At 46.8% G+C, this 11,378-nt stretch overlaps 1 pseudogene; it reads right to left on the reverse strand.

Moving 5' to 3' along the window:
* Positions 1-9,085: 9,085 nt before the first annotated feature.
* On the reverse strand, positions 9,086-10,397 carry LOC116832289 (GTP-binding protein Rhes pseudogene; annotated as a pseudogene).
* Positions 10,398-11,378: the final 981 nt, after the last annotated feature.

Raw genomic sequence — 11,378 nt, forward strand, 5'->3', positions numbered from 1 at the left:
CCGCCCCTGACTTTAAACAATCCAGTTCTCTGATTGGTCCTCTGGTCAGGTGTTTGGTTACCCTTTCCAGGTAAAAGAAACTTAACCCTTACCTTACCTATCTACTTATGACACTACCTGATGGGAAAGAAGGCATGTATGCCTTGGAATGAAGACTGCACATCTAGGCCTTGTCTACGCTAGGGCTGAGATTTTCACATGTGGGTGCCAAAAATTGGTCTCTTATGCACATATTACTTCCTAAATAAGTGGCTTAGTCTTCTAAAGAGCTGAGCACTCACCAGCTCCTGTTCTCTTCAGTGAACAATATTGGGTACTCGGCATTTCAGAGAATTAGGGACACGGTATGAATTTAGGTTCCTAACTTTTGGCACCTACTTTAAAAATCTTGGTTAAAGCAACTGACCATGCTCAGTAATTTGTGTCTTCTCCCCACAAAAAAATAAATGTGACTGTAATGTCACTAAAAGGGGGGCGAGCTCTTACGTATGCCAGAAAGCCATCTTAGTTCAGATGCTCCCTCCAAGTTCTAACCCAAGTGCAGTGCAGCTGTACCTGACTATCCAGTGCACAGTGCCCACCTCTAAAGTCAGCTTTTGCTATTTCCTATTCTGTATGCAGAAGAAATGGCGTCTCTTTCTGATAATACTGCAGGGTAACTGGAAAATGTTACTTCTAATTGGTGATGTGTGTGCACAAACCAGCACAGTGCATTGCAAGTTGTAGAACAATAGTAACATTTCCACTGACCAAAAGTGCAAATTCTGAATTTTACAATCTAACATTCAGCTTGCCTATGCTGACATGAAGGTGCAACTAAATATGTGGAACTTTGTTTTTGGAGACCACCTGAGCATTCAAGCTTATAAAAAAAAAAAAAAATCAACCCTGACTTTTCAAAACTATTCATGTGAGTAATTCTCAAGCACTTGAATGTTCGTAAAGTGCACACTGAAATAGAAGTTTACTTTGTATACAAATGGTTATTCACAGCTCTAGTAAGTTCAAGAAATGATCCTTCATGAAGGATTTCAGACATTAAATAACATTTTTAGAAAGTAATTAAATTTGTTACCAGACTTCTTGCAGTTTGGAATAGAGGAAAGAATTTTTGCAAGGCGTCCCTGTTTGCAATTCACAACTTCTACCACTGGATGGTGTAAAGAAATAGCTCTACCACACACAAAAATCCAAGTTAACTAGAAATAAGAGGTTTGGAAAGCAGAAGGCATTCCCTATCAAGGGGAGAGTGCATGTCATGAGTTTAGAGCAGAGAACCATGAGCCAAGATCCCTGTGTTCTATTCCTGGGCCTGCTACTGACTGATTGTTAGGGAACCTCTGGTTAAGTCACATTGGTCCCCATCTCCATGCTTCAGTTTCTTCATCTGTCAGATGAGTCCTACCTGCCTTATAGCAGTAGGCCAGGCTTAACTAATCTTAGTAAATCACTTTGAATTCACCCTAGGATAAACTGTTGTAGAAATAATGCGTGTGTAATTGCTAATATTTATCACAATCAAACGTAACATTTTTTGAGATATTTAAAGGTCATATGAAGTAAGGCCATGCCAACAAGCGCACACAAATACAGTAAAAAGTCCCTCACTCTCCAAAACTACTTCAGGTTGAATTGTTGTCCCATCCTAGTAGATAAGGCCTGACTGTAACGGTTGAAAGGTATCAAGTATCAGAGGGGTAGGCATGTTAGTCAGGATCTGTAAAAGCAGCAGAGAGTCCTGTGACACCTTATAGACTAACAGATGTATTGGAGCATGAGCTTTCATGGGTGAATACCCACTTCGTCGGATGCATGTAGTGGGCATTTCCAGAGGCAGGTATATATATGCAAGCAAGAATCAGGCTGGAGATAACGAGGTTAGTTCAATCAAGGAGGTTGAGGTTGAAAGGTAGATATTGGATTTTGAATACAAACTTTTTGAAGGTGTGTCAAGTGTTCTGTAAAGGGCCAAACTTACTACAAAGTATGTATAATGATTGCAGAGGGATACAGGTATTAATATATATTCATGCTAATTAAAAGAGCAACATTAATTTGGTCCCCTGGCATGTCAAGTGTCCACTAATTTTGGGTGCCTGACTTAACACACCTAAGACCTTATCTTTCTGGAGTACTTAGCATTTAGGTTTCTTTCTCCAACACTGCTGCAGAGCTTCAGTAAAAGACCTTGAAGACTAATCATACTAATTAGATCCTCTACTTGCAATTGCAGCTTTAGCAATGTAAAAAAAAATTGCTTTCTTATTCAGGTAGGCATTGGTACCACATCTTTAGATCAATCAAAAGTTAAACTTTAACAGCCAGATCCAATTACCCATATATAACTGTCTTGTATATCTGATTTCTCTCCCCTTGGCCCAATGCTTCTATCATTGGCATAGAGTTCTTTCAAGGTGTATCTTGAATATTTGTGTACACAGATTAAAGAGGAGCGTCTAACTGTGGTTTGATCTGATGTGCCCCATGATGAGGAACAAGGAATAGAATAAGGCACAGACAATTCTTATCTGTAGATGACATGAGATTACACTGAGAGCCAACTTCAGATTTCAGAGCCAGTGATGCCCCAGGTGAGCCTAGAGTATAAAGAACGTAGGATTTAGGGTAGAGGGAATGATTTTATCAAGGAGAAGAGTTATAATGAAAAGAGCTTTAGGATTTTCTCTCTTGGGAGAGATGTCAATAGAAGGGCAGCCTTTGCTTTGGCCCATTAGTGAAATATGTTTTTAAACTGTATTATTTGTAGCACAGTAGCACTTAAAGTCCCCATCCGAGACTGGGGCCGCATTGTGCTAGGTGCTGCACACCTAATGAAAGACAATCCCTGTTTTGAAGAGTTTTCACTCTAAATAGGCAAGTTTTGAGGGTGGGAGGGTAAAATAAGGCACAGAGAAGGGGAGTGGCTTGCCCGAGGTGTCACAGGTCAGTTTCAGAGCCAGAAATTGAACCTGGAGTTCCCAGCCTAGTGCTCTACTCACTGGACTGCATTGCTTCCTGAAATACAACAAACAGGTCGAATTCTTAGTCAAACCCTGAACTCCACACATGAAAATAGCAAACGCCCACAGCCTGATCACTAAATCAAAACATAGTTAATTATTTCAAGTGGATTAAAGCTAAGAAGTCTCTTTTGCGCTGAGAATAGCGCTGGTGTAAGAGACAAGAATTTGAAGAACAAGTTGTTTTAAAGCAGCAGGTGAGCTAGAAGGGGTACCAGAGTGATACACTGAATGTGCCAGTTCAACCTGCAGCGAAGGCAGTCCTTTTCCAGCCTGGCTTCCTCTGCGCCTTATCGCCCCACTCTAGCCTGAATACAACACACAGGCCTCGTCAGCCTGCAGGGCCCTTTCACGGAGTGTGTTCAGCATGGAGTTATGGTGTTCTTGTGTGTGTGCTCTACCATTAAATGCAAGGAGTCTGAGACTAGAGATTTGAGTCTGCTATGAGCAGGTTCCAGATGGGAAGTTGCCTTCTCTCATTCTCTCCCATGGAGGGCTCACTCCTCTCCTTTGTCTTTTGTTTCCACCACTCCCAAAGAAATCCCCTAGACTGAAAGTGCCTTTGTATGGGAAGCCTCTCGGGGAAACCTGTCTCTGCTCCTGTGGGTCTGATGGGGAGAGTGAAGGGGTGTGGTACTTATGCCAAATGGAATGGAGCCAGGTGCTGACGGGCGTAGAATTCAATTGGAATTCTGATCCAGCCTTTTCCAGGCTGTCCTCTCATCTGATGCTGCAAATAAATCTGATTCAATAACCATCCCATCCACCTCCCAGCGACTTCTTGCCCTCCCAGCAGCCTCCTGCTCTGGCCCCAAACTGTCCTGGGATGAACAGAAATTGTATATTCTGACATCATCATGCATGCCCAGCAGAGGGTACTGTTGCTTTGTTTTAAGCAAGCAGCAGCATCACTGTGCAAAAGGCAAGAGTTAGTATAATGCAGACAGGTATCCAATGCCAGAATGTCAAAGGTTGAAGTTTTGTTTTTTTGTTTTTGCTTTTTAAATCCTTCAGTCACTTGCTTTATTACTGTATTTACTGTGCCATTGGGAAAAAATAATAGAATATTTTCCATATGTAAGTGAGGTGGATATATACTTTACTGGTACCTTCTTTGGTATCTAGAGACAGCAGGGCTGATGAGAGAAGGGAAAAGGGGGGACTGTGTTACCAAGCCCCTGAGCTTGGGTGAGGGGGTGAAAAACATCTAACATCTGTGTAAATGAAATGAGATGGGGTGGTACCCCAGCGAACTTGATATAATTAGCCCCAAATTTCTCTCATACGACCTGAACATCAGTATAAGAGGGACAGTGTAGGAGCAGGTTTTGGCTTGAGCAGGTTTCTCTAAACAAAGGGTTGAAGAGTCACAGGGGGAACCTTTTTTGGTTTTGTTTTAAAGCATACTGGGATTTTATTTAACATCAAGTACTGGAAGTCTGAGGAGATCAGCAATGTTTGAAGATAGGGAACCCCTCATTTCTAGGCTTAATCCAGAATATTGATTGAACCCCTGAAAGTTGGATACAGTCTGGGTTGGTGGTAAGGGCTTTTTGAGCATACGTAGATTTTAGACACAATTTGGAGCTGATATTTATCATTAAGGGAACACCTAGTCCTGTAGAGGAGAGGATTGTAGCATATGTCCATTCTCTCCTTGCTCCCTTGTTTTGCTATGCAATGCAGCTTTATTTTGTATAGGTTTTTATCATATTTTGTCGTGCTGTGTCAGGCTATCCCTGTCTGCCAGTAACTTTGGGGGTGTGGATGAACAATGCAGTGTTTCCCATTTGTCAGTTCTGGGCAATGCTGCGTCAGAGGGAAGCTCAGATCTAAGCCTTGATTCTCTCTGCACATAGACCAGATACCTCCCTCCTTTGCCCACAGTTGTGGGGCAGGGCTAAGGCCCTTAACCAAATGCTTTTGAACAAAAAGTTTCCATTTGGCATTCGCATATGAAATGGGTGATGGTTCAGAGAGTTCTGATCTCTGCCGAACTCATTCACATGTCCCCAGTTGTGTCAGGCGAGAGAGTGGATGGATGACTGAACACCCAAACAGTTACACAGGCAGTGCACCGGGCTGCACAGGAGGCTCTTAGAGAGCAGCGGAGTGGTGGTGACAACTGAATATACAAAGACTCAGGCCAGCAGGGTCATGGTGCTACATCAAGTTGCGTGTGGAGAGAGGGGAACAAGAGCAAAACTGTCTCCAGAGTTCTACTCTCTATGCCCAGCATTTGCTCATGTAAGCAGGGTCTGAATGAACTGTCCCCTGACAGCTAGTTGGGGAGGGGAGAGACTTCAGGAGCAAACTGTATTTACATGAACACACTTACTCTGCTTGGGTATCTAGAAGACAGTATCTGTGTAGCTCGAAGTGATCAACTTTGGCTGGTGTCAGGTTACAGATCACTTTAGTACTGAATGCCGGGGTAGTGAAATGTTGTCATCAATGTTGTTGTCTTTATTTTAAGTGCTGAAATCACCTGTGGTGGGACAGCATTTCTGCCCAGCCTGCTGAGAGCTAAAAATCCCGAAGAGCTGACAGTCACTAAGGGACTGACCTACAGAGGTCACAGCAGAGAGGCAGGTGTCAGCAGAAGGTGACTGGTGGGAGCTGCTGGTGAAAGTGGTGAGCAGTTGGCCGGCGGGAGCAGCTGGCAGGAGGCTGCGAGGAACAGCAGCTGACAGAGCAGCCAGACAGAGCAAGTGCTCAGATGGCGGATCAGCCAGGAGCCTTCTTCCCTGGGTGGGAGGTGAACTCACACAGCTGCACCTCTGAACCTGGGTCCTCACTATGTGTGGGGTACGGTAAGGGAGCAGAAGGGGGTATGGTAAAGGAATTTTTGGGGTTAGAACTCAAGAACATGAAGCAGAAGACTCTGCCCCATGCACTCAGGGGTAGGTGTCCTGCTCACAGTTTTATGTTTATGAATCCTGCTTGAGGCATTTTCCCTAATTAGTGTTGGGTGACTTGTCTCCTTTCATTAAGTTTCTTGTCCGCACTCAGACTCTGCTTGTGAGTGAGGAAATATTGCCTCAGAGGCGCCCAGGGATGGTGTATCATTTTCCCAGGTTACTGGGTTGGGGCGCAAGCCAGTTCTGTGTTGTATTGTTGAAAAGGAACCCCTAGATACTGAACCTGACCCTGGTTGCTGACCACTCTACCTGGCAGAAGGGTTACACTCACATCCTCCAATCCCTGCTAGCCTGGGAGGGAGATGAGGAGAAGAGACCAAATCTAAGCTCAGATTCTCACCTGGCTGTGTAAAATGCTGCTGACATTCAGCCACTCTCTGCTGGGGAAATCAGCATCCTAGGAGCTGATCCAAAACCCTCTGAAGGCAAAGCTAGTGTACATTACTGGTAGCCCCCTTCCCACATTTGGATCTCTCTGGAGACCACCCACTCTTCACGTTCAACGCTTAAGCTAGCATTTATCTTTCAAGCCTGCCCCTGAGCAGAAATCTTATCATACAAAGACAATTTAAAAACAAAACCAAAAGCCTCCCTAACAGCCAAAGTTCAAGAGAGATTCTGACAATGACTTCAACTCAGCAGCAAGGGAAACAAAAGGGAAAACCTTGACAGGAGATCAGAGTGTTTTAGCCCATTGAGTGCCTGTGAGCCCCTTGGCCCTGCTAGACTAAGGGTCAGCATTATATGAAGCTCTTCCTGCCCTCCATCTAGCTGTCTAGTCAATGCACTCCCCTTCCTAACCCTTGGACATGTTAATGTCTGGCCCACCCAGCTCAGAGCTGAGGGCCATTGCTCTCTCTCTCTTGTACCAGCCTCTGTGTTCTGATTTGCTTTGGCTTCAGGAAGTTTTACATTCAGCCACACTTTGGAAGATGATGCCAGGTGATCCCATCAGTCTCAGAGAGGTGTGACCTGTGTCTCCCAGCTTGACTGCATTGGGTACAGCGAACCTGGAGCGTGTAGCAGTTTGTCACCTTCCTGTTGCAGTGTGTGGATGGCCAGATTTCCAGTTAGGCACCGTAGGCATGTGCCTAGGGGTGCTGGCGTTCTAGGGGCCCCTAAAAGTGGGTTAAATGTTAATACAGTAGAACCTCAGAATTACACACACCTCAAGAATGGAGATTGTCCGTAACTCTGAAATGTTCCCTATCTCTGAAGAAGAGGTTACAGATTTCAGCCACAAGGGGGGCTGGGGCTGCAGCCGCAGGCTGGGGGTGGGAGGGGTGGGTCAGGGCTCCAGGCAGAGGGGAGAAGAGTCAGGGATTCTGACTGTCAGGGCTCCAGGCGGGGAGGACTCAGGGCTCCTGTCCCATGAGAGCACTGGAGCTCAGCACTTTAGACCTGGGGGAAGCAACTTAAGCTCTGCTCCCAGTTTTAGCTTCATGCTGGGGCTCGGGGCTCCCCATGGATCTGCTCCCTGCTTCAGCGGCGGGAGCGGGGAGAGAAACACCAGGGCTCAAGGTTTAGCTATGTGGGGAGCGCTGGAGCTGAAACTGGTACTTCCCTCATAGCTAAAGCCCTGGGCCCCAGCACCCACCGCAGGACTGAAGGCAGGAACAGAGCTGTGGGGCTGAAGCCGTGAGCTCCAGTGCTCCCCCAAGTCTAAAACACTGAGCCCCAGTGTTCCCATGGGTCAGAAGCCCGGTGCCCTGACCTCCCACCTCTCCCCAGTGGCTGAAGCCGTGAGCCTCGGGGCTAAAGGCCAGAGACAATACAGGATTGATTGATTGGTCTGCGCTGCTGCCTGATTGGTTATTTCTGTCTCCACAGGTTGTCCAGTTGCCCGGTAAGTCCATAACTCTGGTGTTTGTATCTTTGAGGTTCTACTGTATTTAAATTACCTTTTATATTTCTTTTCATTTCATTTTTTACAGAAAGCATGAAGGTCAGCTGTAGGCAGGGGGATGCTGAAAATGCTGTGCCAAGCGGTACACAAGGCGTAAATCTGGCCCTGAGTATGTGGTCCTTTAGTCTATTCACAAATAGAGGTATTCATTTTGGGAGGACTATATGATACACCAGAGCCTATCTGGGTACAACAGTGATGGGTGTGTTGTGCCTAGACTCATGAGTCACCTGGCCATCTGTGAATCAGTGTATTGTGACGGGGGGGGCGGGGGGAGTCTTTACACAGTTGTCAAGTGAAAGCAATATATATATACAGCCATAGAGCTCAGCACCCAGCAACTCCTATTGTGACACCAGATTTTTCCCAAGAGCTCAGCTCCCATCATGCTGAGCCCCTCTAAAAATTGTGGCCACTTATCTAGGTGCCTATAGAGGAGCTGAAATCTTTTGGAAAAAATCTATCCCCACTTACAGACATTAAGCACTCTTGAAAATTCTGGCAATAGCGTGTGTAAGAGGGACGATGAATCAATGGAGCATACAGTAAATCACAGCAAAGTCTGCCACTTGCCTCTCCTCTCCCACTCCATTTATTGCCTTCATTTTAATGTGTTTATGGTTTTATTTCAGCAGATCAAATGCTTTTTAATGGCTTCATTCTTGTTATACTTTGATATGAGGAGTGCTGTTTTGTTTGTAGCTGCTCACTGCCTGGTAAAACGTTAGTGGCTAAATTACCAGGAAAAGCCATAAAAAAGGAGGGGAGGGGAGGGTGAGTGTCATAAAGTACTGGGAAGCCACCAGATAAGGACAGTGTGTGGAAGAGAAAATGCAAACACAGTGATAAGAGGTCCAGCTGGGTAAGGATCACACCTGGTACTACTTTTCAGAGAGCAGAAGAAAAACACACCTTGAGTTTGCAGTGTACATTTTTTTTATTGGCTACAACCTTAAAAAACAAAAGAACAAAATAAAAACCAGACAGTTCACAGACTGCCTTGCCATGTGCTCTATGATCCTACCCAAAGTGCAAAATCAAACTACCTTGGACACTGGTTATTTCATTGTAAACGAAGCTTGTACAAAAACGTGTGTGCAAATGCACAGGATTAGGGGCTGGTGAGCACAGAACCCAACACAGGGGACTGGGACCAGTGAGAAGCAATACAGATACAAAGATGCATGTGTGCGCTTTCCACTCCGTGTGACAGAAGAGCCTCCCACGTTTGTTTCAGGGACATAAGGTATTTACTAACTCTAATGGTGGACGCTAAAAGGCTTCACAAATGCAACATGCTTTCTAACAGCCCTCTCTCTAAATATATACTCTCTACTCTCTGCCTCAGTCACTTGCTGCCCCCTCTCCACCCTCCCCCATGAAGCACCGTGGAGACAGACTGCAGTGTCTCAGGCATGCCCAGTTCTTGCCTTTAGGAGACTGCTGCTGAACACTCCCTGTGGGTCAGTCACTTCCCCCTCCCCAGCCCCTGGCCAGCTGAGTCAAAGTGACTAGGGCCCCTGCCTCATTTGATCTACAAGTTTAACAGCCTTAGCAGGCTGGGTAAGGAACAGGAGGGGGAAGGGTGCCACTTTAGTGGATGCAGCCTCATCTCTGTACCCAGCCCACCTGAGTTTCAAGTCCATCCTGCTGCTGCTCCTCCTCCTCCTCCCGGCCTGCCCCAACTCAGCAGACAGTGCAGCTGTTGGTCTTGTTCATGGGTGGTCTGAGTCCGTTCTCCTTTGGGAAGGTCTCCCTCCTCCTGCGCAGTGCCGGGCTGAGCCGGCTGGGCAAGTTGACTTGCTGCAACAGCTCCCTGAAGACTTCCACCACATTCTCGTTTTCCTTGGCCGATGCTTCCAGGAAGCGGTTGTTCCAGTCCAGCTCCACCAGGGACAGGGCATCCTCAGTCAGCACCTGCCTCTCTCTGTTGGCCTCCGCCTTGTTGCCCACTACCACGATGGGGGGGAATTTGTCTTCCTTCACCTCCAGGATCTCCTCCCGTAGGCTCTTGATGCTCTCAAAGGACTCTGTGTCATCCACTGCATAGACCAGGGCGAAGGCATCACTGTTCTGGATGGACAGCTTGCGCATGGCCGGGAAGGAGTAACTGCCACTGGTGTCCAGGATCTCTACCTTGATGGTGGCCCCACTCACCTCGTATTCCTTGCTGTGCAGCTCTTCCACTGTCCGCCGGTGCTTGGGCTCAAAAGTGTCCAGCAGGAAGCGGCGGATCAGAGCTGTCTTACCTACGCCTGCCGCACCCAGGAAGACCAGACGCACGTGGTTCTTCTCCTTCACTGCCAGGGACATGGCTGCACGCTGGAGCTCCAGGGGCTTTGTGGGAGGAAAGTTACAAATCCCAACTTTTGCTGAAGCTTTGGGTGCTTCTGGTCTGTCTGCAACCCAGGGCTGCAGGGCTTCTTCCTCTGCAGCTCAGAGCCTGGTGTCTCCCTCGCTTTGCGTTGATGAGCTCTGCACACCCCTCTCCAAGTTTGCTGCTGCTCTCAAGTCACCTGGAAACTTCTCCCGGCTGGATCTGGATCACTGCTGTCTCCACACTCCCTCAGCTCAGCTCACCATTTATTCACACTCCCCTTCACCATGTGTCATAGGCTTTGTCCAATCTCTGCAGTTTGGAGTATAATGGGGGAGGGGGAGAGAAGGATGCTCTGAGCCAATCCGCTGAGATCTGTCCTTGAAAGACATCCCCATACCTGGAAAGGCTCAGCAATGCTGTGCATCACACTCGGCTCATGCTGCTGCTTGTAGCTCTGGGGAGCTGGCTGCCTTTTAGCAGCTGTCCTTGTGTCTTCCTTGGAGATGGAGACTCACCGAGAATAACAAATGTCGCTGAGCATGAGTGAGAGTTCTGAGCCTTCAGTGCTCCTCTATCCTGTTGGGGGATTGTGTGGGGACAGACCAGGGCTTTATTTTAAATTATCTGCTGAGTTTCTGTGACTATTTGCTTTGTGGCTTGTGTGCTATTAGGTGGTTGTGAGTATTGAAAAAAGATAAAAACAGCCTCTATCTGCATCCCTGCCAATTTCTATTCCCATGCCCCGGAATTGTATCATCAACCTAGAGAAAGCAACTGTAGCTGCTCCTACAGCACCAAATGCCATTCCTCGCCCCACACCTGCAATGCATCCCAGAGCATGATTCTGCCAAATCCTTGATTCAGCATCAGGATCCAGCCAAATGTTGACCTGGTCCAGAGCCCCCACATTCTAATGCCTATCTAGAGAGCAGAGGTAGCCCATTCCTCATGCCGCAAAACATTCTGGGCTGTGGTACATGAGTGTGGCAAAAACCCAGATGGGGCACATGGATCCCGCCGGATCCACCTAATTTTTGGTCCTCACCCACCAAAATATACCACATGAGCAGAGAACAAGTGCAGCTGTTTCTGCTGATCAAAACATTCTGGACACTGATCCATCACAGTGCATAACTGTCGCAAAACCTGGATCCTGACAATATTTGGCTCAAACCCCAAATTGTTCACTCCAAATTAGAAAGCATACGTAG

The sequence above is a fragment of the Chelonoidis abingdonii genome, chromosome 13 (assembly GCF_003597395.2).
Source record: "Chelonoidis abingdonii isolate Lonesome George chromosome 13, CheloAbing_2.0, whole genome shotgun sequence".
In the NCBI taxonomy this organism is placed as follows: domain Eukaryota; kingdom Metazoa; phylum Chordata; order Testudines; family Testudinidae; genus Chelonoidis; species Chelonoidis abingdonii.